General features: G+C 38.8%; 1 protein-coding gene across 5 annotated transcripts in view; it reads right to left on the reverse strand.

Annotated features, from left to right (window-relative positions):
• Positions 1–22,896, reverse strand: part of LOC112641985 (uncharacterized) — a 71,828-nt gene that overhangs the window by 37,254 nt on the left and 11,678 nt on the right. For 3 of the 5 annotated variants that reach the window (XR_007404557.1, XR_007404555.1, XR_007404556.1), the window contains 4 exons: positions 12,060–12,216; positions 5,216–5,263; positions 4,234–4,450; positions 2,040–2,162 (listed from right to left, as the gene is read on the reverse strand). The gene's annotated coding sequence lies outside the window, so the exon portion shown is untranslated. The remainder of the gene's footprint in view (positions 1–2,039; positions 2,163–4,233; positions 4,451–5,215; positions 5,264–12,059; positions 12,217–22,896) is intronic. The other 2 variants (XR_007404558.1, XR_007404559.1) reach the window with 1 other exon arrangement.

A 22,896-nucleotide genomic window follows, 5' to 3' on the forward strand; every position in this document is an offset into this window, starting at 1 on the left:
AAGTCAAATTGTCTGAGCATATTAATCTTTCCAATTTTGGTTGCTGCAAGGAGAGGTAATATTGCATTGTAATGAAGCACAACAGTTTTGCAGTCAAGACAACGATGTCTGGATCCCAGCTCTGCCTGGTATAAGCCATGGATCTTGAAGCAAGTTGCCTAACCTTCTGAGTCTCATGTGAGATGAAGCTAATAATACCCGCTTTGCAGGCTTGCTGTGGGCTTTAAATAAAGTCGCGTATGAAAATGTCTGGCTCAGCTGATGGCGTGGGGTAAGAGGTACTGAATGAATAGTTGCTCTTATGATCAAGGCCAAGAACCAGAACTGTGGTCCATAACGAATTCCCTCTCCTGCTAGGTCCTGGCGGTCAACGAGTCAGTCAACCTTTCCCTGGCAGTATGCCTACTGCATCACACGGCATCTTTTTAACTAACTTCAGCCTCCTAAAGAAATAGTCTGTTTAGGGATAATTAGACCAGTGGAGTGTATTGTTACTGCAATGCCATATTTGTCCTGATGACTAACTGTATAGTACAGCAACAGTTTCCATGCCCGCTTACACACACACACACACACGCACACACACACACACACATAGTTGGAAGCACAGTACTCCGTTGTCCATGCAGATAATCCAGGCAGTCTCCTTGTGGACAAAGTCCTATTCAACACCAGCATAAGAGATGAGTCCTTAATGGCAAGCAAAGGGGGTTGACTTCATCTTAGGTATTGACTCTGGAAACCTGTTACCTCCATTCTGATTCAGAAAAAGGGCCTAGTTGCCCACAAACCTAGGATGGCTCTTTGAAAAAAGAACAAATCATAATTTCACAGTATCCTACTATTTGATACTGAGTGACAGTTCCTCTGGGACTTTTAGACAAGTTGATAAAGTAGGGGCAGTTCTCCCAAAATAGCCTCCCACTCTCCCCAGCCTTCATTGCTGACAGGCCACAGAAGGAAGAATGGAGACAGAAGGGAATAGAAAGGCCACAAAATTGTCCCCACTCTACTTTTTAAGCTCAGGCTGAAGTTTCTACAACTCTTGTTAGTTTGGGGCTAACAAACCCATTCTTTCTATAATGTGATAACCAAGAAATTCTGCCCCAAATCACCTTTGTCAGTTATCAGGGTTGAAAAAAATACAGAAGCATACTCTAAAAAGAGCAGTAATCCTGTTCTTTCTTCTTCTCTCACTTCTCAGGTGTTCTCCACCATCCTCTTCTCTCCTCCTCTAGGCTTTCTCCTCTTATGTCCAATCTCCCACTAAATTGATAGGAGTCTGTTTATCAAAATTACACTTTCCCTCCTGCATCTGAACCTGGGCTTCAGATAACCTCAGAATCTTTTATCGAAAAAATTTCTCATTCTGACTGGATCCCCCAGCTCAGCAGCAGAAAAAGGCCCTTCTAGCTCTGAGAGAGGACCTAGCAGAGAGTGGCTATAAGGACAACTGATGGGGAACAAGAGGCCAGGGTCCCGGGGAGCAGATGACAGCCTGAGTCAGAAGGCCAACTGTAAGACCAGATTCTTTGTTGAGAGGAGCCAAAGTTATAGCCAAAATAGAGTCAGGGGCCCAATCTAAATATTGAAGGAAACCTGAATTGTGAGAATGAGAACATGGTGAGCTGGCACATGTGGAAGGCACAAAGAATCAGGGGTGGCAAATGGACAGATACAGGTCCTCTGTGGGATGCATTCGTCCATTTCAAGGAACCAGGTAATACAGAACCAACTCACCTCTGCCAAACTATGTCTTCAATCCTGATAAGCAAAACTTTATATTTTAATAACATGTGTCTATATCCTCCTCCCCTGGGCTGTTGGAGCCCTGAATGAAGTTTCCCACAGTTTCCTGAAGCTGGGAAAAGGTGGGGTGAGGCAGCTTGGAAATCCCAAAGGCAAACAGGGTCCTGAGAATGGAGTCTGGGCAGGTCTCCAAACCAAGGAGCCCAGAAGCAAATATTAGAAACCTGTGAGCAGAGGCTCAAAGGAGGAGTGAATAGCAGAGTATGGTACTGGGAACTTACTTGAATTACCTGGGTAGGTAGGAGGTGTGGTGTATCCAGGGGCTGTAACAAGTCTGGGAGTTCTAAGTGCACAGCGGTCTGCTGTGCTGAAAAGGCCAAGGGATAGATAATTTTCCCCACTGTCTCCACGATCTGCTTTGGAGATAAGGAACCAAGTTTAGAGTTTATGTAATCTCCAGATCACTGGGGTTGTGAGGAGAAGTTGGACAGCCCTTAACCAGTACCTGCAGTTTGATTACTTCTAATTGATAAGGCAATGTCTGCCCCTGAACTCAAAAGTCTTTGTTTCTGTTTGATTCTATTTGAAAAAAAAAAATAACCATGAAAACATCAATATTAAATCTGAAGTTTTAGGTATAGTGTCACTCAGGTAGGAAAAGTCACCTTTCCACCTTTCCTTCCTCCCTCCCTTCCTTCCTTCCTTCCTTCCTTCCTTCCTTCCTTCCTTCCTTCCTCCTTCTTCCTTCCTCCCTTCCTTCTTCCTCCCTTCCTTCTTCCTCCCTCCCTTCCTTCCTTCCTTCCTTCCTTCCTTCCTTCCTTCCTTCCTTCCTTCCTCCTTCTTCCTTCCTCCCTTCCTTCCTCCCTCCCTTCCTCCCTCCCTCCCTCCCTTCCTTCCTTCGTTTCTTCCTCCCTTCCTTCCTTCCTTCCTTCCTTCCTTCCTTCCTTCCTTCCTCCCTCCCTCCCTCCCTCCCTTCCTTCGTTTCTTCCTACGAAGAGCCTGAGCCAGGCACCGGGATATGCCACAAATAAGGCAGGTCAGGAAAGCATCATTGCTTTGAAGATGAGTAGTTTTAAAATGCCTAAAGGGAGCAGGGAGGGTATTATGCCATGGTCAACTACAGGAGCCCAGGCAAGACTGGGGACCAAGGGTAGAAAGGTAAGGAAATAATTGTACAGCCAAAGGGACACCTGGCAATATCGTTCTGGGACACAGGAGCTCTTTAATAAAGCAGATGAGGCAAAGGAGCAATTTAAGTTTGTCCACTCACTTATCTTCTTTTTTGCCTTCATTTCTGCCTTCCTCAAGAGAATGATTTCTTTGTCACTGATTCAAATTTCCAGCTCAGTTTTTATCTTCCTTACACTATCTGATTTATGTTAATTGCTTACGGTAAACCATTGTAGTTCAGAATGTAGCCAGCCGTGGTGGAAAGAGTCCAGCCTGGGAACTGGTTGACCTGGACAAATGTCAGTGAGTGTGGGAATATGGAAATGCAAAGGAGAGTCACCACTTGAGCCTAAGTCCTGCAGGAAAATTGTAGCTCCAGCCCAAGCTCCAGCACTAAACCTGGTGATGCAGCCAGCAGGCACTCCTCGTTCATAGACAGCAATACCAATGACAAAACAGTCGCATCAATTACATGAATTAGCTTACTCTATGGTACCAGGTGTAATCCTAGGTGGGTGATCACACTACACTAATTCCCTTCTTACCTACCTAAGACTCCATCTTTGTATACCATAAGCAGCTGCAAAAAGACAATTGGAATTAGATTAATAGTACTGTTCTAGAATCTAAAGTTCCTGTGTGGGAGTAGAGAAAGGGAAAATTGACCGCATTAGGCAACTTAGAGAAGGCTTGGAAGTAGGAAGAGGACTAACTGGCCTAATGGGATCTGGGTTGGACTGGAATCTGCAGTCATTCTTTGGGTACAGCACGCACCTAAGCAGCACAGAAGCTAGGCCACCTAGGCATAGCTGTCAAATTTTCTATGTAGAGTGCCTAACATGTGTAACCCAAATGTCAGCTGGGGTCATCTAGCCACTTTGGACCTAGATAAAAATCAGTTGGAATGGCAATTCTATGTCTTACGGAATTTCAAAGCCTTTTATTAAAATTATTTTTGCCAATTCTTGAGGGATTTGTGTTACCTCCAATGTGCCAGACACTTTATCAACTTACCCCAAAGGGATTTTACATGCTTCATCTGATCCCCTGGTTTTATAGTTGAGAAAATTGAGATTCTCCAAAGTGGAAGGGTGGTTCAACATTTTGTTGCACAGTTTGTTGGTGTCAAAGCCAATACCAGAAACATTATATTTTCTTGTCAGCCTTAATGAAGACACTCAGGCTATGACTTTCAGACAATATATAGGGTAGCTTGGACACTTTAGGGAGAGGGGACTAATCTGGTATGGTGGTGGTGAGCTGAAAGGCATATCCGATCTAGCCCAGACTTGCAAGAAATCTCTAGAAGTTTACCTTGCCCATGATTCACTAGTCTGTGCAGAAGTATGGAGATGTTTGGCTTTTTACATTTTTCTTCTGTCTGGTGTTAATGCTGGTACATCTGGCTTTTGGCTCAAGGGAATACAGCTAATCTTTCCAGAGTAAGCCGTCAATTAAATTACATTCCACCAAAATCCTCCTGTAGTAGATTTGGATGGGCTACTCAAGCCTTCAGCCTTCTCCAGGGTTCCTGCAACAAAATAGCCTTAAGTCCAGTGGCCTCACTTAAATTTGAAACCTCAATGAGGCTTTGCAGGGTCTCAAGAAGCCAGGTTCCCCTCTAGGTGTTTGACTAAGAGAACATGTAGATTGCCAAGCAGAACTGATTCTGTGAAATGGCTATTGTTTTTGGCCATCCAGCAAGAGCCAAAGAGGAAGTGCTTGACTTAGACCTGGCCCATCAGACACCTATCATCCCATTGGCTAGAAGAATTGGCTCAATGACTGGCATATGATCCATGCCAGACAAATTCTGAAGCTTTTTATTCAAGTATAGGTATATACTCAACTAAATGAAATACTTAAGTTAGTTGAGTTGGTTCCAGTCAGTTTCACTAAGATTTCTGAAAATATACAGTATTTTCCTAGTCTAAAATACAGAAAATGACCAAAGTTCAGCTGAACTTTAATTCCATTTTGTTTGAGTCATAACTTCTTTTGTGGTCTCCATATATGTTAGGCCTAGCAATGGTAAAGATAAAGCTGTTGAACATTGGAGTTCCTGCCTTGGTAATTGGTGTAGCCTTGGGTAGAGGCCCAGGACCACACAGAAAAAACCCTTTTGCAAATGTGCCCAGAAACAGTTTCTGGGGTTGATGCTACTCTGTAGTGATCTATCCAAGGCCTAATTGCCCCTCTAGTTTCAGAGTGCATTTGTTCCTAGGCACTCTAGTGCACTTGTTCCTGCTCACTTTAGCTATTGACCCTACTTTCAGTGTCCCCACCTGTGGCCTACCTTGCTCTCTGATTTCAGCCTTGCTTCTGCAGGTTCACCACCTCGTTCCTAAAAAAAACACAAAAAACAAAAAACAGAACAAACAAACAAAAAAAAAACAGAAGACAAAACTTACTAGCCTTCAAAGCAAATAGAGAACCATACTTAAATTTAAGTGGTAAAATATCCCAGGTTACCTTTATTTGGCTCTGGCACTCTTGCTTATAATTAATAGTAGGATTCAGTATTTTAAAAAATATATGTGTGTATATAATTTATGTTATAAACTCTTTGAGGACAAGACTTGTGTCTTGCTTATTTCTATAATCCTCACAATGCCTAGGCTAATGATAGCATCATTTATTGAATGCCTACTAAGCACTCACTGTACTACATGCCTTTCATACATTAAGACATAATTTTCACAAAACTTTAAAAAGTGAAGATTATTTTACCCCTTTCTCAGGTAGGGAAATTGAGACACTAGAATATTCTTAAAGTCATGCAACTAGTAAATATCAGGACCAGATTTTGAAATCAGGTCTTTCTAACTCTAAGCTTACATTCATAAAATTATGGTATACTGCACAGTATTTAGCACAAAATAGATAAGCAATGAACTCTTGTTAAATTAAATAGAAAATGAGAGCAGTTTTGTGAATAGGTAGCAAATTGCAATCATAAAGCCAGTAGCTTCCAAAATAACATAAATTGGGTTGTAATTATTTCAAGTGTGTTAGGCTTGTTTCTTCAACCGAAGGAAAAATACTAGGACACTGAATCCCTGACTTATATAATCTGGTATGTTCAAAAGAGTGTTGCATACACATAGGTATTCAGGAAATTTTTATTTAATTAAAGGGTTCTGAATGGAGTTGAAACCCCAGTGTTTAATGATACAGTCCCTCTGCAAAGGCGATCCAGGGGTTATGTGCTGGAACACCTTCAGTGATTAAACTCAGTAAAAAGGAGCACAAGTTCTGCTTAACCCACATCATCACTAATGAGGAAGGTGCCAATCGTTAGCAAGTCACGCAATTAATGGAGCTTTCAACACATCCTTGGGCATATTATAAACCTTCTCTGTCACGTGCTTGCCAAGGCCTGTGTTCTAAGCTGGAGGCTATTGTTTTACTTGCTACGTTTGCCATTAATAACATTAAGCATTGCTGACTGAATCAGCTACTGAGAACTTGGGCTCAGGCCTCAACAGGTAGGAAGGCTTTGAACTTGCCATCTGTCTAGCACTATAGACTCCACAATTTTCAGACATTTTGACTTTCTGGCTGCAGGGGCTTCATTACTGATTCAAGTGGTAAAGGAGAGGAGCCTGGCAAGGCAGGAGGTGCAAGGAGGAAGGAGAGTGCTGCCAAAGCTGCTGGAATGTTGAGAAGATCCAGCTTCTTGGGAGGAATCAAGCTTATCATCTTGCCACCAACCAATACACTCAAATTCTGAATTCCCAATGCCCTCTTAATGCCATCCTGTGTATTGATTAGACAGCTGTGGGGCAAGAGGTAGGAGCAGTGGGGTAAAGGAAAGGGGAAAATACTTTTAGAATGACTTGAAGTCTGAAGACTTCTACCTGTAAGGATTTAGAATGACCCCATTAATATTAATATTCTATGATGATCCACATCTAAGCTCTCACAACTCCTTGAGGAGGTGTTGTCTAAAGGTAGTGATTAGAAAAGACTAGACTCCTAGCCTTGATCCAGCATAGAAACTACTGTGGCGCAGAAGTAGGTGGGGAAAGGGCCCTAGGAAAAGCCTGTCTCCAATACTGGAATGTCATTCCAGTCCTGCCCTACAGACCCATCACACAAATAATACACTGAGCATAGTTTGTTTCTCACTCAGGATGCCTACTGCCATCAATTGGGGCCTGCCCTATGAGTATCTTAGAAAGAATGAATAAATTGCAATGAATTAGGCAAATGGGCTCATTCTTTTTGAACAGTGAGGAGAAGCATCACTATGCAAAGTGACTTGGTTGAATATATGTGTGTGCATGTGTGTGTTTGTTATGTAGACAGAGTGTATGTTGTATCCCATAGCACTCTCCTCAATCATCTCTCATCTGCTTGTAATTCTCTCCAAATATCTAACAAGTTCCCCAAAATGCATCCTTGCAGAGCAGCTTAAATCCCATAGGAAGACATTCTGCTCTCTCCTGTGAACCCAGCAGCCACTAATCATTGCATGCCTAATCTCTCCAGCAATGTAATCTTGCAGTGTTGTTTAATTTTCCTTTGGAGTCAGCCTCATGTCCCCAGCAGAATTAAACCTTCGTGGAATCAGGAAAAAATCATGTTTCTCTACATCCCACAAGGCTGTGCACAGAGTAAACAGTATAATGTACACAACAGTCTATCCAACAGACCTGGCCCTGCCATTTCCTAGCTACATGACTTTGACTTCATTTATTTTATTTTTTTTAAGATTTTATTTATTTATTTATTTATTTATTTATTTATTTATTTATTTATGAGAGAGAGAGAGAGAAAGAGAGACAGAGACACAGGCAGAGGGAGGAGCAGGCTCCATGCAGGGAGCCTCACGTGGGACTCGATCCAGCAACTCCAGGATCACGCCCTGGGCTGAAGGCGACGCTAAACCGCTGAGCCACCAGGGCTGCCCTGACTTCATTTAATTTTTTTTAAATTTTTATTTATTTATGATAGTCACACACACAGAGAGAGAGAGAGAGAGAGAGAGGCAGAGACACAGGCAGAGGGAGAAGCAGGCTCCATGCACCGGGAGCCCGACGTGGGACTCGATCCCGTGGGACTCGATCGCGCCCTGGGCCAAAGGCAGGCGCCAAACCGCTGCGCCACCCAGGGATCCCCCTGACTTCATTTAAATTATGCTTTCCTCCCTCACCTTAAAAATTAGGTATTAATACCTACTTTACAGGAGTCATGTGGAAGTAAAAGATGCACATAAAGGGACTGGGACAGTGCCTGGCAGGTGGTTCCTGTTATTACCCTTGAGTCAACGCATTTTGATAGGGATATGTAAGCAATGCTGTGTGGACTTGTAGGAAAATGGCTGAGCAGGATTTGAGGTTTGTGGCTGGTTTCCCTGAAATGAATGTTTTTCTCCTTGTAAAAAGTAAGCGTCCAGGTATGTCACAAAAGTAGGAAGGACATATGTGGTTAGTCCAAAGAACCTGGAAAGGTATAAATTAGGGCTGGAAAAGGAATCTACTCTGAAAGCTTGTTTAAAAGAAACAGGGCAAGGCAAACTGTAAGAAACTCTAAACTATAGAGAAGAAACAGAAGGTTGCTGGAGGGGAGGTGGGCAGGGGGACGGGCTAAATGGGTGATGAGGATTAAGGAGGACACTTAAACTGTGATGAGCACTGGGTATATAAGTGATGAATCACTGAATTCTACTCCTGAAACTAATATTAAACTATATGTTAACTAAAATTTTAAAAATAACTTGAAATATTTAAAATAATAATAAAAAATAAAAGAAAGATGTCATGGCTGAGATATACCCTAAGGAGGAAGGATAGCCTCAAACTGGTGCATTCTAAATGGTAGAAGTTCTTTAATCCTGTGAGTTTTTTGCAGATCTAGAGGATGATGTGGGGACCGTGGTACTTATGAGAGCTAATGACATAGCAGATTTTTCTTATGTTAAGTCAGAAAGAATGTAAAAAGTCATCTCATCCAGCCTCCCTTCCTTGCTTCCTGGACCTCCTTCCATCCTCCTTCCATACCTCCTCCCATCCTAGTGAGTGTAGCTATAGCATTCAAAGTCAAGCAGATCCTGACTCTAGAAATTTCATAGAGGCTGAAATCATACTGTCATGTATCCAGGATGGATGAAGACACCAGGCCCTTTCTTGCCAATCTCTTCAGCCTCCGGGCCAGAAAACTACCAAAGTTCTAAATGATTTGACAGGACAGGTCTTAATCTTGAATTGGATTTTCAGTAATGCAGTAGTTGTGGTCATCACTACCGTGACCTTTATTGATGCAGAAAGCTGGAGATCAGCGACACTGCTGACTTCTAGAAACTGGAGAGGCCTATCTCTTCAGAAAACCAAAGGCAAATTTTGCTTCCTTGTAACACCTGAGGCTGGTCATTGCAGTAATTCGTACAGTGATAGTGATGCACAGATTAGTTTAGAAGGACAGTGACACTGTGAGGGCACAGAACTTAAGATCTAGGGATCCCTAGAAATTAGGACATCCACTAGGTGTGTGGCTGAGGGAAATCAGCCATCAGTTGGAGAAAAACTGCAAGTTATTACAAAGGAGGTCTGAGCCTCTGAGTTGTCTATCCACAGCATTACCTAGGTGGAAATAGGGAAACCAGCCAACAAACATGTAAAGAGATGCTAAGCTTCATTCATGACTAAAGAAATACAAATTAAAACAACAATGAGATGCCATTTTTTTCACCTATCAGATTGGCAAAAATTAAGTTTGATAATAACCCCTGCAGGCAAGGATGTGGGCCAAAAGTCATTTTCATATACTTTCCATGAAGTGTAGGTTGATGCAACTTCCTGGAAGATGATTTGGTTTTATCTATCACAGTTAAACAGGCAGCTAATAACCTGCCTGTCAGGAGTGACCCTATGGTACAGTAGTATTTACAGGAATCTGTAGGTATATGTTCATGAGGATAATCTTGGCTGTAGTTCATAAGAGAATAACAATAGAATCAACTGAAACATCTGACAATAGGAAACTGGTTAAATCAATTGTGGTGCACTCCTAATATTGGATTCTGGGGACAAAGATGGAGCTGAGACTCAGGGGAGACCACAGCAGACAGATTTCATAGCACAGGGAACAAGAGAGGAGAGAGTGATGCAGAGAGAAAACCCTGGAAGTCATCAGAAGTTTTTCCTCAAATATTTAGCAGAGCTCTGATCAGCACATGCAGGTGAAGAAACTACTCAAGGCTGGGTATAGAACCATCCAAAAGGATTGGAAGATATACAGCACTCACACAGGGCTGGGAAGAGTGCCCGTTCCCACCAACTAGACTGGGAAAATTCATAACTCACAGGACATGGGGTAGAGGATTCACGAAGGGGCTTGCAGTAGTCCGGAGTTTTTAGCCCCAGACTAAACATGATTCTGGTCCCACTTACCAATCTTAAAAGCAAGACCCAGATGGATCAAAGGTCTCCAAGTAGTTCAGCTATGTCCCAGAACAAAGCTCAAAAATCTTTATAAAAAATACAAAATAGGCAGCACCCTTCAAGGTAAAACTTATAGTGTCTGCTATTTAATCAAAGATTACCTACTGGGCTTGCAAAGACAACAGAAAATATACTCTATAATAAGAAAGATCAATTAATTGCAATAGGCCCAGAATTAATGCAGATGTGAGAATAGCAGGCAAGAACTTCGAAAGTTGTTATAATTGCCTTTCATATGTTCAAAACGTTAAGGGCATCGAAAGTATAAAACAGAACCCAATCAAACTTCTGGAGACACACAGAATGTAGAGCAACTGGAACTCTCATCTGCCACCAGTGGAAATGTAAAATGGAGCACAACTCCGGAAAGCAGTTTGGCAATTTTTTAAAAAGTTAAACATATGCTTGCCATATATGCTAGCTATTCTTCTCCTCAATACGTGCCCAAGACATATGTCCATGGAAAGGTTTGTACACAAATTGTTCATAGCAACTTTATTTGGAACTCAGTTCATTAATTTGATGGTAGTGATAGTCTCATGGGTATATACATACTTTAAAACTTATCAAATTGTATACTTTATGTACAGTTTATTATATATTAATCATATCTTAATAAAGCTGTTAAAAAATACTTGGGACCAAAAGTACTGTTATGGAAAGACCTCCAAAATAGATTATTAATTGAAAAAATGCAAAGCAATGTGTATTACGGGTTTCCTTTGGGTAGTTAGACCCATATCTAAAAATATAATGAACATGATGAGATGAGCACTGGGTGTTATACTATGTGTTGGTAAATTGAATTTAAATTATATATATATATATATATATATATGTACATATATATAATAACATATACATAAAATGTTTCTGGTAGATGAACAATAAATTGCTAAGAGCCATTATCTTAGGGAGATGATAGGGATAAAAAGTTTTTTTAAGCCTTTTTGAACTATTTGCTTTATAGTATGTGTATATTTTATTTAAAGTTAATGTTACTTAACATTACCTAATCTGTAAGATAGGAGAGAAATTTTATCTTTCTGTATTGAAATATTTATTTTTGAAAAAATAGAGGTACAGATTCTGAAAAGCAGTTTGGTGATTTCTTAAAATGTTAAATATATACTTACAATAATATTCATCAGTTTTGCTCCTATGAATCTATCCAAGAGACATTAAAACATATGTCCACACAAAAGTATGCCTGTGAATTTTCATGGCAGAACTATTCGTTATAGTGAAAAATCTCCATCAACTGGTGAATGGATAAACAAAATATGGCATATTCATGCAATGGAATACTATTTTTTAATTAAAAGGAGCAACTACTAATACATAGTACAACATGGATGAACCTCAAAAACATAGTGTTAAAAAAATGGAAGCAAAAGACTATGTTGTGTGATTCCACTTATGTGAAATTTGAAAAGAGGCAAATTTATAGACAGAACGCATATTAGTAGTTGCCTAAGACAGGAGGTGGGAGCAAGGACTAACTATAAAAAGACACAATAGGAATTTTGGGAGATGATGAGTATATTCTAAAACTGATGATAACTGCACAACTCTACAAATGTATGAAAATCATTGAATTATAGACTCACCATGGGTGGATTTTAGTTATACCTTGGATATAACTAAAAGGATATAAGTTATACCTTGATAAAAGAGTTAAAAACAAAAACCAACCACTGTGAAGCCAGGAATGAAGTCAGTAGCTGCAGAAGATGCTTGCTTCTCCCATACAAGCAGATGGAATGATGTCGAAATGCTAAAACGTGGTAGGACCTTGATGTTCTTGGGGTTATGGTTCTGGGATAGTAACATGTAGAGAGAACTGCTCCCACTGCAATATGAGTACAACAGTTAGACATTGTCTTCTTTGGGTGGATTTCATTTCAAACGTTGTACAGAGGAGTCAGGCACATGTACCGGAGAGGTAGCATGTAGTAGGAAAGAAGGCAGGCTCTAAAATCAGACAGATCCAGCTACAATCTCAGCTCTGTCACTCCCTACCTAAATAACTGGGTTATTTTGAAGCTAAAGTAAGATGGTACATGTGATGTACATGGCACTTAGTAAGATCATAAAGTAAGGTCTTCAATCTGTATGTCCTGAAAGCGTGGGGATTAAGTTGACTCATCCACACTCTTGCTAGGTCCTTCTATTGTGAGATCACCAGAAAGATAATGGGAGCTGAGGAGCCAGGACAGCAGATGGACAAAAGATATCCACTGTACTTTAAAGCAGGCCTCTTTTACCAAGATCACCTCATTACTTTATACACTCCGGGCTAGAAATTTTAAGACTTCTGAATTCTAGGATTTTTGTGGATCAATAAAGGGTAAAAGACGATTTGGAGGACTAAAAATATTGTCAACATTTTATTATTTTAATTAGACTTTCTACTTTGAGATAATTGTAGATTCACATGCAATTGTAAGATACAATAGAGAGTCTGTATACTCTTCATTTTCTTTTGATGACAACGTCTTGAAAATTATAGTACTTTTTACACTGTCTGTGATCCACTTTGAATTAATTTTTTTAGTAAGGTGTGAGATTTAGATCAAAGTTCATTTTTCCCCTGTGGATGTCCATCACTCTAGCACCATTTGTAGAAAGTCTATCTTTCCTCCATTGAATTTCTTTTGCACCTTGTCAAAAACCAGTTAAAATTTGTGTATCATTCTAGATTCTCTATTCTGTTCCATTGATCTGTGTGTTTATCCACCCATCAATACCCTACGGTTCTGATTATATAGCTCTACATGAAGTCTTAATATCAGGTAGGGTGATTTCTCTCTATATATTCTTTTCCAAGATTATTTTAGCTATTCCAGGGTGTGTGCCTTTCCACGTGAATTTTAGAATTAAGTATGTCTGTATCTACAAAATTTTTGTTGTAATTTTTATAGGAATTACATTAAACCTATAAATCAACTTAGGAAAAATTGACTTTTTTTAAAATTAAAAAAAATGTTTTATTGGAGTTCAATTTGCCAACATATAGCATATCACCCAGTGCTCATCCCGTCAAGTGCCCCCCTCAGTGCCTGTCACCCAGTCACCCCAACTCCCCACCTACCTCCCTTTCCATCACCCCTTGTTCCTTTCCCAGAGTTAGGTGTCCCTCCCGTTCTGTCCCCCTCTCTGATATTTCTCACTCATTTTCTCTCCTTTCCCCTTTATTCCCTTTCACTATTTTTTATATTCCCCAAATGAATAAGACCATATAATGTTTGTCCTTCTCTGATTGACTTACTTCACTCAGCATAATACACTCCAGTTCTATCCACGTCAAAACAAATGGTGGGTATTTGTCGTTTCTAATGGCTGAGGAATATTCCATTGTATACATAGACCACATCTTCTTTATCCACTCATCTTTCGATGGACACCGAGGCTCCTTCCACAGTTTGGCTATTGTGGACATTGCTGCTATAAACATTGGGGTGCAGGTGTTCTGGAGTTTTGGTGCATCTGTATCTTTGGGTAAATCCCCAGCACTGCAATAGCTGGGTCGTAGGGCAGGTCTATTTTCAATTCTTTGAGGAGCCTCCACACAGTTTTCCAGAGTGGCTGCACCAGTTCACATTCCCACCAACAATGCAAGAGGGTTCTCCTTTCTTCACATCTTCTCCAACATTTGTTGTTTCCTGTCTTGTTAATTTTCCCCATTCTCGACTGGGGTGAGGTGGGATCTCATTGTGGTTTTGATTTGTATTTCCCTGATGGCAAGTGATGTGGAGCATTTTCTCATGTGCTTGTTGGCCATGTCTATGTCTTCCTCTGTGAGATTTCCGTTCATGTCTTTTGCCCATTTCATGATTAGATTGTTTCTTTGCTGTTGAGTTTAATAAGTTCTTTATAGATCTTGGATACTAGCCCTTTATCTGATACGTCATTTGCAAATATCTTCTCCCATTCTGTAGGTTGTCTTTTAGTTTTGTTGACTGTTTCCTTTGCTGCGCAGAAGCTTTTTATCTTGATGAAGTCCCAGTAATTCATTTTTTGTTTCCCTTGCCTTCATGGATGTATCTTGCAAGAAGTTACTGTGGCCAAGTTCAAAAAGGCTGTTGCCTGTGTTCTCCTCTAGGGTTTTGATGGAATCTTATCTCACATTAAGATCTTTCATCCATTGTGAGTTTATCTTTGTGTATGGTGAAAGAGAATGGTCTAGTTTCATTCCTCTGCATGTGGATGTCCAATTTTCCCAGCATCATTTATTGAAGAGACTGTCCTTTTTCCAGTGGATAGTCTTTCCTGCTTTGTCGAATATTAGTTGACCATAGAGTTGAGGGCCCATTTCTGGATTCTCTATTCTGTTTCATTGATCTATGTGTCTGTTTTTGTGCCAGTACCACACTGTCTTGATGATCACAGCTTTGTAGTACAACCTGAAATCTGGCATTGTGATGCCCCCAGCTATGGTTTTCTTTTTTAAAATTCCCCTGGCTATTCGGGATCTTTTCTGATTCCACACAAATCTTAAGATGATTTATTCCAACTCTCTGAAGAAAGTCCATGGTATTTTGATAGGGATTGCATTAAATGTGCAAATTGCCCTGAGTAGCATTGACATTTTCACAATATTAATTCTTCCAATCCATGAGCATGGAATATTTTTCCATCTCTTTGTGTCTTCCTCTATTTCTTTCAGAAGTGTTCTGTAATTTTTAGCGTATAGATCCTTTAGCTCTTTGTTTAGGTTTATTCTGAGGTATCTTATGCTTTTGGGTGCATTTGTAAATGGGATTGACTCCTTAAATTCTCTTTCTTCAGTCTCATTGTTGGTGTATAGAAATGCCACTGATTTCTGGGCATTGATTTTGTATTCTGCCACACTGCCGAATTGCTATATGAGTTCTAGCAATCTTGGAGTCTTTTGGGTTTTCTATGTACAGTATCATGTCATCAGCGAAGAGGGAGAGTTTGACTTCTTCTTTGCCAATTTGAATGCCTTTTATTTCTTTTTGTTGCCTGATTGCTGAGGCTAGGACTTCTAGTACTATGTTGAATAGCAGTGGTGAGAGTGGACATCCCTGTCATGTCCCTGATCTTAGGGGAAAGGCTCCCAGTGCTTCCCCATTGAGGATGATATTTGCTGTGGGCTTTTCGTAGATGGTTTTAAGATGCTGAGGAATGTTCCCTCTATCCCTACACTCTGAAGAGTTTTGATCAGGAATGGATGCTGTACTTTGTCAAATGCTTTCTCTGCATCTATTGAAAGGATCATATGGTTCTTGTTTTTTCTCTTATTGATATGATCTATCACGTTGATTGCTTTACGAGTGTTGAACCAGTCTTGCATCCTGGGGATAAATCCCACTTGGTCATGGTGAATAATCTTCTTAATGTACTGTTGGATCCTATTAGCTAGTATCTTTTTTTTTTTAAGATTTTTTTTAAATTTTTATTTATTTATGATAGTCACAGAGAGAGAGAGAGAGAGAGGGGCAGAGACACAGGCAGAGGGAGAAGCAGGCTCCATGCACCGGGAGCCCGACGTGGGACTCGATCCCGGGTCTCCAGGATCGCGCCCTGGGCCAAAGGCAGGCGCCAAACCGCTGCGCCACCCAGGGATCCCCTATTGGCTAGTATCTTGTTGAAAATTTTTGCATCCATGTTCATCAGGGATATTGGTCTATAATTCTCCTTTTTGGTGGGGTCTTTGGTTTTGGAATTAGGGTGATGCTGGCCTCATAGAACGAGTTTGGAAGTATTCCATCTCTTTCTATCTTTCCAAACAGCTTTAATAGAATAGCTATTGTTTCTTCTTTAAACATTTAATAGAATTCCCCTGGAAAGCCATCTGGCCCTGGACTTTGTGTCTTGGGAGATTTTTGATGACTGCTTCAATTTCCTCCCTGGTTATTGGCCTGTTCAGGTTTTCCGTTTCTTCCTTTTCCAGTTTTGGTAGTTTGTGGTTTTCCAGAAATATGTCCATTTCTTCTAGATTGCCTAACTTATTGGCTTATAGCTGCTCATAATATGTTTTTAAAATCATATGTATTTCCTTGGTATTGGTGGTGATCTCTCCTTTTTCATTCGTGATTTTATTAATTAGAGTCTTTTCTCTTTTGTTTTTAATAAGGCTGGCTAATGGTTTATCTATCTTATTAATTCTTTCAAAGAACCAACTCCTGGTTTTGTTGATCTGTTCTACAGTTCTTCTGGTCTCTATTTCATTGAGTTCTGCTCGAATCTTTATTAACTCTCTTCTTCTGCTGGGTATAGGTTTTATTTGCTGTTCTTTCTCCAGTTCCTTTAGGTGCAAGGTTAGCTTGTGTATTTGAGTTTTTTCCAGTTTTTTGAGGGATGCTTGTATTGCAATGTATTTCCCTCTCAGGACTGCTTTTGCTGTATCGCTGTATCCCAAAATTTTGAACGGTTATATCTTCATTCTCATTAGTGTGCATGAATCTTTTAAATTCTTCTCTAATTTCCGGGTTGACCCTTTCATCTTTTAGTAGGATGGTGTTTAACCTCCACATGTTTGAATTTCTTCCAAATTTCTTCTTGTGATTGAGTTCTAGTTTCAAAGCATTATGGTCTGAAAATATGCAGGGGAAAATTCCAATCTTTTGGTATTAGCTAAGACCTGATTTGTGACCCAGTATGTGGTCTATTCTGGAGAAAGTTCCATGTGCACTTGAGAAGAATGTGTATTCAGTTGCATTTGGATGTAAAGTTCTGTTAATATCTGTGAAATCCATCTGGTCCAGGGTATCATTTAAAGCTCTTGTTTCTTTGGAGATGTTGTGCTTAGAATATCTGTCAATTGCAGAAAGTGCCATGTTGAAGTCTTCCAGTATAAGTGTATTATTATCTAAGTATGTCTTTGGTTATTAATTGATACACTTGGCAGCACCCACATTAGGGGCATAAATATTCATGACTGTTAGGTCCTCTTGTTGGATAGACCCTTTAAGTATGATATAGTGTCCATCTTCATCTCTACATCTCTGTCAATTTTAAGACTCAAAAAATTGACATTTTTACCATGTTGAGTCTTCCAATTCATCAATATCCTTTCAATTTTTTTAGGTCTTTGATGTCTTTAATCAGCATTTTGTAATTCTCAGCATACAGATCCTATACAAGTTTTACATTTTTACCTAAAGTATTTAATTTTCTTTGGAGAAATTGTAAATGGTATTGTTTTTTAATATAAATTTCATCTTGTCCATTATTAGTACATAGAAATGTAATGGATTTTTGCTTGCTGATCTTGTATCCTATGACCTTGCTGAGCTCACTTATTAGTTCCAGGGTTCCTAGGATTTTTTTTTTTTTTTACATAGTCATTTGTAATTTTCTTGTGTCATTTGTAAATAAGGACAGTTTTATTTCTTTTTTTCCAATCTGAATGCCCTTTCTTTCTTTCCTTTTTAAATTTTTCTTTATTTTTTAAATGCATGTATGTATATTGCCTTACTGCTCTGGCTAGAACTTCCATTATTATGCTGAATAACAGGGATGAGAGGCAACATTTCTTTATTCCTGATCTTAGAGAGAAAGCTTTCAGCCTTTCACCATTATGTATGATGCTAACTCTTGATGTTTTTGTAGGTGTTTTTCCTTAAGTTGAGGTAGTTCTCTCTGTTCATAACTTGTTCAGAGTTTTTATCATGAATGGATATTGGATTTTGCCAAATGCTACTCCTATGTAAATTGACATTTATATAATCATATGATCCTTCTTCTTTAACCTATTAATATGGTTGATTCTACTGATTGATTTTCTAATGCTAAACCAATCTCACATGCCTGGAATACATTTCATTTAGTCAGTGTGTATAATTCTTTTTATGCATTGTTAGATTCAATTTGCTAATATTTTCTTGTGGAACTTTGCATTCAAGTCCAGAGAGATACTGCTATATGGTTTATGTTATTTATGCTGTCTTTGACCATGGTATCAAGGTAATACTGGTCTCGTAAAATTGGTTGAAAAATATGCCTTACTCCTGTTTTCTAGAAAAAGTTATTAAAAATGGGGTTAACTCCTCTTATAAATGTTTAGCCAAATTCTCCAGTGATGCCATCTGGTCTGAGAATTTGTTTTTCATGGAGATTTTAGTTAAAAATTCAATCTCTTGAATCTCTTTCAATCTCTTGAATTGAATTCAATCAATTAGTCTCCTTATAAGACTTATCAGGCAATGTATTTCAACTTGATTGCATTTTACAAATTTGTGGTTACTAGTGAATTGATCATTTCGTCTAGGTTGTTGAGTTGTTGAACTTATGAGCACAAATTTGTTCATAGAATTTCTTTGAACTCAGTGGCTATAAGATATGTAGTGATAACTCCTGTTTCATTTCTGAAAATAATAATTGATGTTCTCTCTCTTTTTAGAAGTTTATCCATTTGTTAGTTTTATTGGTATTTTTGAAGAACCAAATTTTGTTTTCAATGATTTTTTCTAGTTTTTGTTTTGTTGATTTTGCTCTTTATTTAAAACAGTTTTTTCCTTCTGCTTGCTTTGAATTTATTTTGCTCTTCTTTTTTAGTTTTATAAAGTAGGAATTTTGATTATTGATTGACACATTTCATGTTTTGCATTTTAATGCTATAAATGTCCCTCTCATCGCTGCTTTAGCTGCATCCCACAATTCTGATATGTTGCATTTTCATTTTCATTCAGCTGTATGCTTTTATTTTCTTTGGAATTTTCTCTTTGACCCACAGATTGTTTAGAAGTATGTTGTGACATTCCAAGTGTTTGAAGATTTTCCTGTTTTCTTTGTTGTTGATTTCTAGTTTAATTCCATTATAGTGGCAGAAGAAATTCTATATGGTTTCAGTTTGAAGTTATCAGTTTTGTTTTATGATCCAGAATGTGGTCTATCTCAGTGAATGTTCCATAGCCACTTGAAAAGAATGTGTATTTTTTGATGTAGTGTTCTATAAATGCCAACTAGATCCTATTGGTTGATAGTGTTCAGTTCTTCTATATCTTTATTAATTGTGCTATTAGTTGTAAGAATAGAGTGTTGACTGTAATTATGGATTTGCTTTTTAGTTGTATTAATTTTTGTTTCATGTATTTTGAAGCTCTGTTATTTGGTACATACACATTTACAATTATTATATCAATTTATTATTATTATAGCAATTCACCCTTCACCATTATTTCATGTCGCTTTTGGTTACTAACAATTTTCTTTGCTCTGAAGTCTACTTAATATGATATGGCCCTCCTGATTTTTTATTAATGTTATCATGATGCATCTTTTTCTCTTCTTTTACTTTCAACCAGCTTATGCTATTACATCTGAAGCAAATTCTTTGTAAATAGCATATAGTTACATTATATTTTTTTAAAAATTTTCTCTGCCAATATTTGCATTTTAATTGATGTAGTGTGATTATTTACATTTAAAACAATTATTTGACTATTGATGTGTTGGGGTTTAAATCTGCCATTTTAGCATTCATTTTCTGGGTCCCTTCCTTTTCACTCCCTTTTCTTGCCTTCCTATAGGTTACTTGTACATTTATAAGGATTCTATAGTGTTTTATTTATATTATTTTTTACTACATTGCTTCAAATAATTTTTCTTAGTGGTTATTTTAGGTATTACTGCATACACATATAACTTACCACCGTTTATTAGTATTTATGTTTTACTATTTCCAATAAAATATTGAAACTTGACTTCTACATAGGTCTCTACCCTCCTCACATTTTTTTTAGAGATATTTATTTATTTATTCATGAGAGATACAGAGAGAGAGAGAAGCAGAGACACAGACAGAGGGAGAAGCAGGCTCCATGCAGGGAGCCTGATGTGGGACTTGATCCTGGGACTCCAGGATCACGCCCTGGGCCAAAGGCAGGTGCTAAACTGCTGAGCTACCCAGGGATCCCCCCCTCCTCACATTTTAAACTCACATTCTCAACTATTTCCTCAACATATATTGAACACAAGAGATGCTGTTATAACTTTTGTTTCAACCATCAAATATAATTTAAGAAACTCACAAGGAGGATTAATATTTACCCCTACTTTTCCCATCTGTTCTTTTTTCCTTTCTAAAGTTCCAACCCTTCTTCTGTTATCATTTCCTTTCTGTTAGAAGAACTTCCTTCTGTCATTTTTTAAGTGAAGAGCTGCTAGTGATGAATTCTCTTTGTTTCTCTTTGTCTGATATTGCCTTTATTTCCCTTTCATGCCTAAAGGATAGTTTCACCAGATAGAGTTTGCAATTGGCAGTTCTTTTCTTTCAGTAATTGAAAAAAGTTGTGTTGCCTTTTTTGAATGAGAAATCCCCTATCATTCAGCTTGGCATTCTTGTGTAGATAACAGATCACTCTTGGGTTCTTTTATGATTTTTCTTTGTCTTTAGTTTTCAAAACTTTTATCATGTGCCTTGGAGTTCTTTGGGTTTATTTTATTTGGGGATCTCTCAGTTTCTTAAGTCTATAACTTATGCCCTTTTTTTTTTTCAAATTTGAGAAGTTTTCAGCCATTATTTCTCTGAATACTTTTTCAGCCCATATTTTTGCTCTCTCATTCTGAGACGCTGATGAAATGAATGTTAGATAGTTTTTTGTCCCATAGCACCCTAAGGCTCTGTTATTTATCTTAGTCTATTTTTTTATAACTTTATTTTTTATTGGTATTCAATTTGCCAACATATAGATAACACCCAGTGTTCATCCCATCAAGTGCCCCCTTCAGTGCCCGTCACCCAGTCACCCCCACCCCCCACCCACCTCCCCTTTAGTCTATTTTCTATCTGTTATTCAAACTGTTATTCTATCTGTTATCCAAATTCCATTGATTTCTTCTCAAATTCACAGATTTTGTCTTCTCCACACTACTATTAAGTTCATCAAGTGAGTTTTTTATTTTGGTTATTTTCATTCTATAATTTCCATTTGATATTTTTATAACTTCTATTTCTTTTTAAAAAATATAACTTCTATTTCTTTACTGAAGCTTTCTATTTTCTTTTTTTCCAAGAGAATTTGTAATTACTTTTTGGGGTACTTTAATGTTGACTGCTTTAAAATCTTTGTCTGATAGTTGCAGCATCTGATTCATCTCTGTGTTGACATTAGTTGATCATCTTTTCTTTTTCAGGCTATGATTTTCCTATTTTTTGGCATGACAAACAAGTTTCAGTCGTATACAAAGTAGTTGTAGTCTGGACATTTCAGATATTGTATTAGGGGATTCTAGATTCTATTTCAGTATTCCATTTTAGTAGGTAGTCACTTTGTTTGTATTTAGCATTAGGCTATGTCTTACTTTTGTAAACTATAGTTCTAATGACAATTTAGTTTTCTGAGCTTTTGCATTGCTATCCTGGACCACTTCGTTCCCCGACTCAGCTTGAGCTTCCACTGAATTCCTGCTGATGCCACCTGTAGACCAACAAGTGCTTTCCTAGACCACCTGATGGCACTGGATAGAGGGTAGGGGATACTAGACCTATGGAATGGAGAACATTTTCTCTGGCTCATTCTCTAGCCTCATAGTACAGGTGCTCTGCTGGTGCCTGCAGGGGACGGAAGCACTTATCTAGATTTTCTATCACTGGGTAGTGGGCCAGGAGCCACCAGGAGCCATTAGATCTGAATGGCTCTCTGCTACTAGGAAGGCTAGGGCACTCCAGGCCTACTGGTGCAGGCAGAGCTGTGCCTGGTGTGGGTCATGAAGGAGTCCCCAAACCCTATCCCTACCATCACTGAATATGGATCTCACTGCTACATCTCCCTGATGAACTTCCCCTTTCCTGGTCCTTTGGCCAAAAAGAACAGACATTTTTTGTTTTGTTTTATTTTGCATTTTTTTACTATGCCTGTTGACTATTTCAGATTGAGGCCTCTCAGGAGCAGAGAGGGAGGGAGAGGGAAAGAAAACATGAAGTGGACCTTGTGTTCAGTGTGGAGCCTGATATGGGGCTCAATCTCAAGACCAGGGGATCATGACCGGAGCCAAAACCAAGAGTCAGATGCCCAACTGACTGCACCACCCAGGTGCCCTGAGTTCAGTTTTCTTTAAAGGCCAAGAAAACTCCTCTTACCTTACATTATTAGCATTTCACAAAAGAAGGTACACTTAACACCTAAAATGTTAAAGGACTAATCGCAGAGTAAAGATAAATCTTTCACATCAGATAAATTTAATTTCTTGAAAAGCTCACCATATTGTTTTCATTTTTCTCAATTCTTCTTGGACCTGTGAAAGTTGCATTACCCACTCATACCTGCCAGCAGCACAGTGTATGTGAATCAATGTCACTGTCATCCCACTTGACTTGGAAGCAGTAGTACAGTGGAGAAGAGCTGGCATAGTTTTGGAATCCAAAATTGTGGGTTCAAATCCTACATCCCCTATCTGCCAAGTGGGTGACCTCAGCATATGCCATCAGTGGAGTAGTGGAAAAGGCTGAGCTTTGATGTCCATAGACCTAGAAATCCCAACTATGTTACTTGTAGCTGAGTAACCTTAAACAAGTTATCAAACATCTCAGTGGCTATTATGTCATCTCTAACATAGAAAT

Source organism: Canis lupus, chromosome 21 (genome assembly GCF_003254725.2).
Source record: "Canis lupus dingo isolate Sandy chromosome 21, ASM325472v2, whole genome shotgun sequence".
Taxonomy (NCBI): Eukaryota; Metazoa; Chordata; class Mammalia; order Carnivora; family Canidae; genus Canis; species Canis lupus.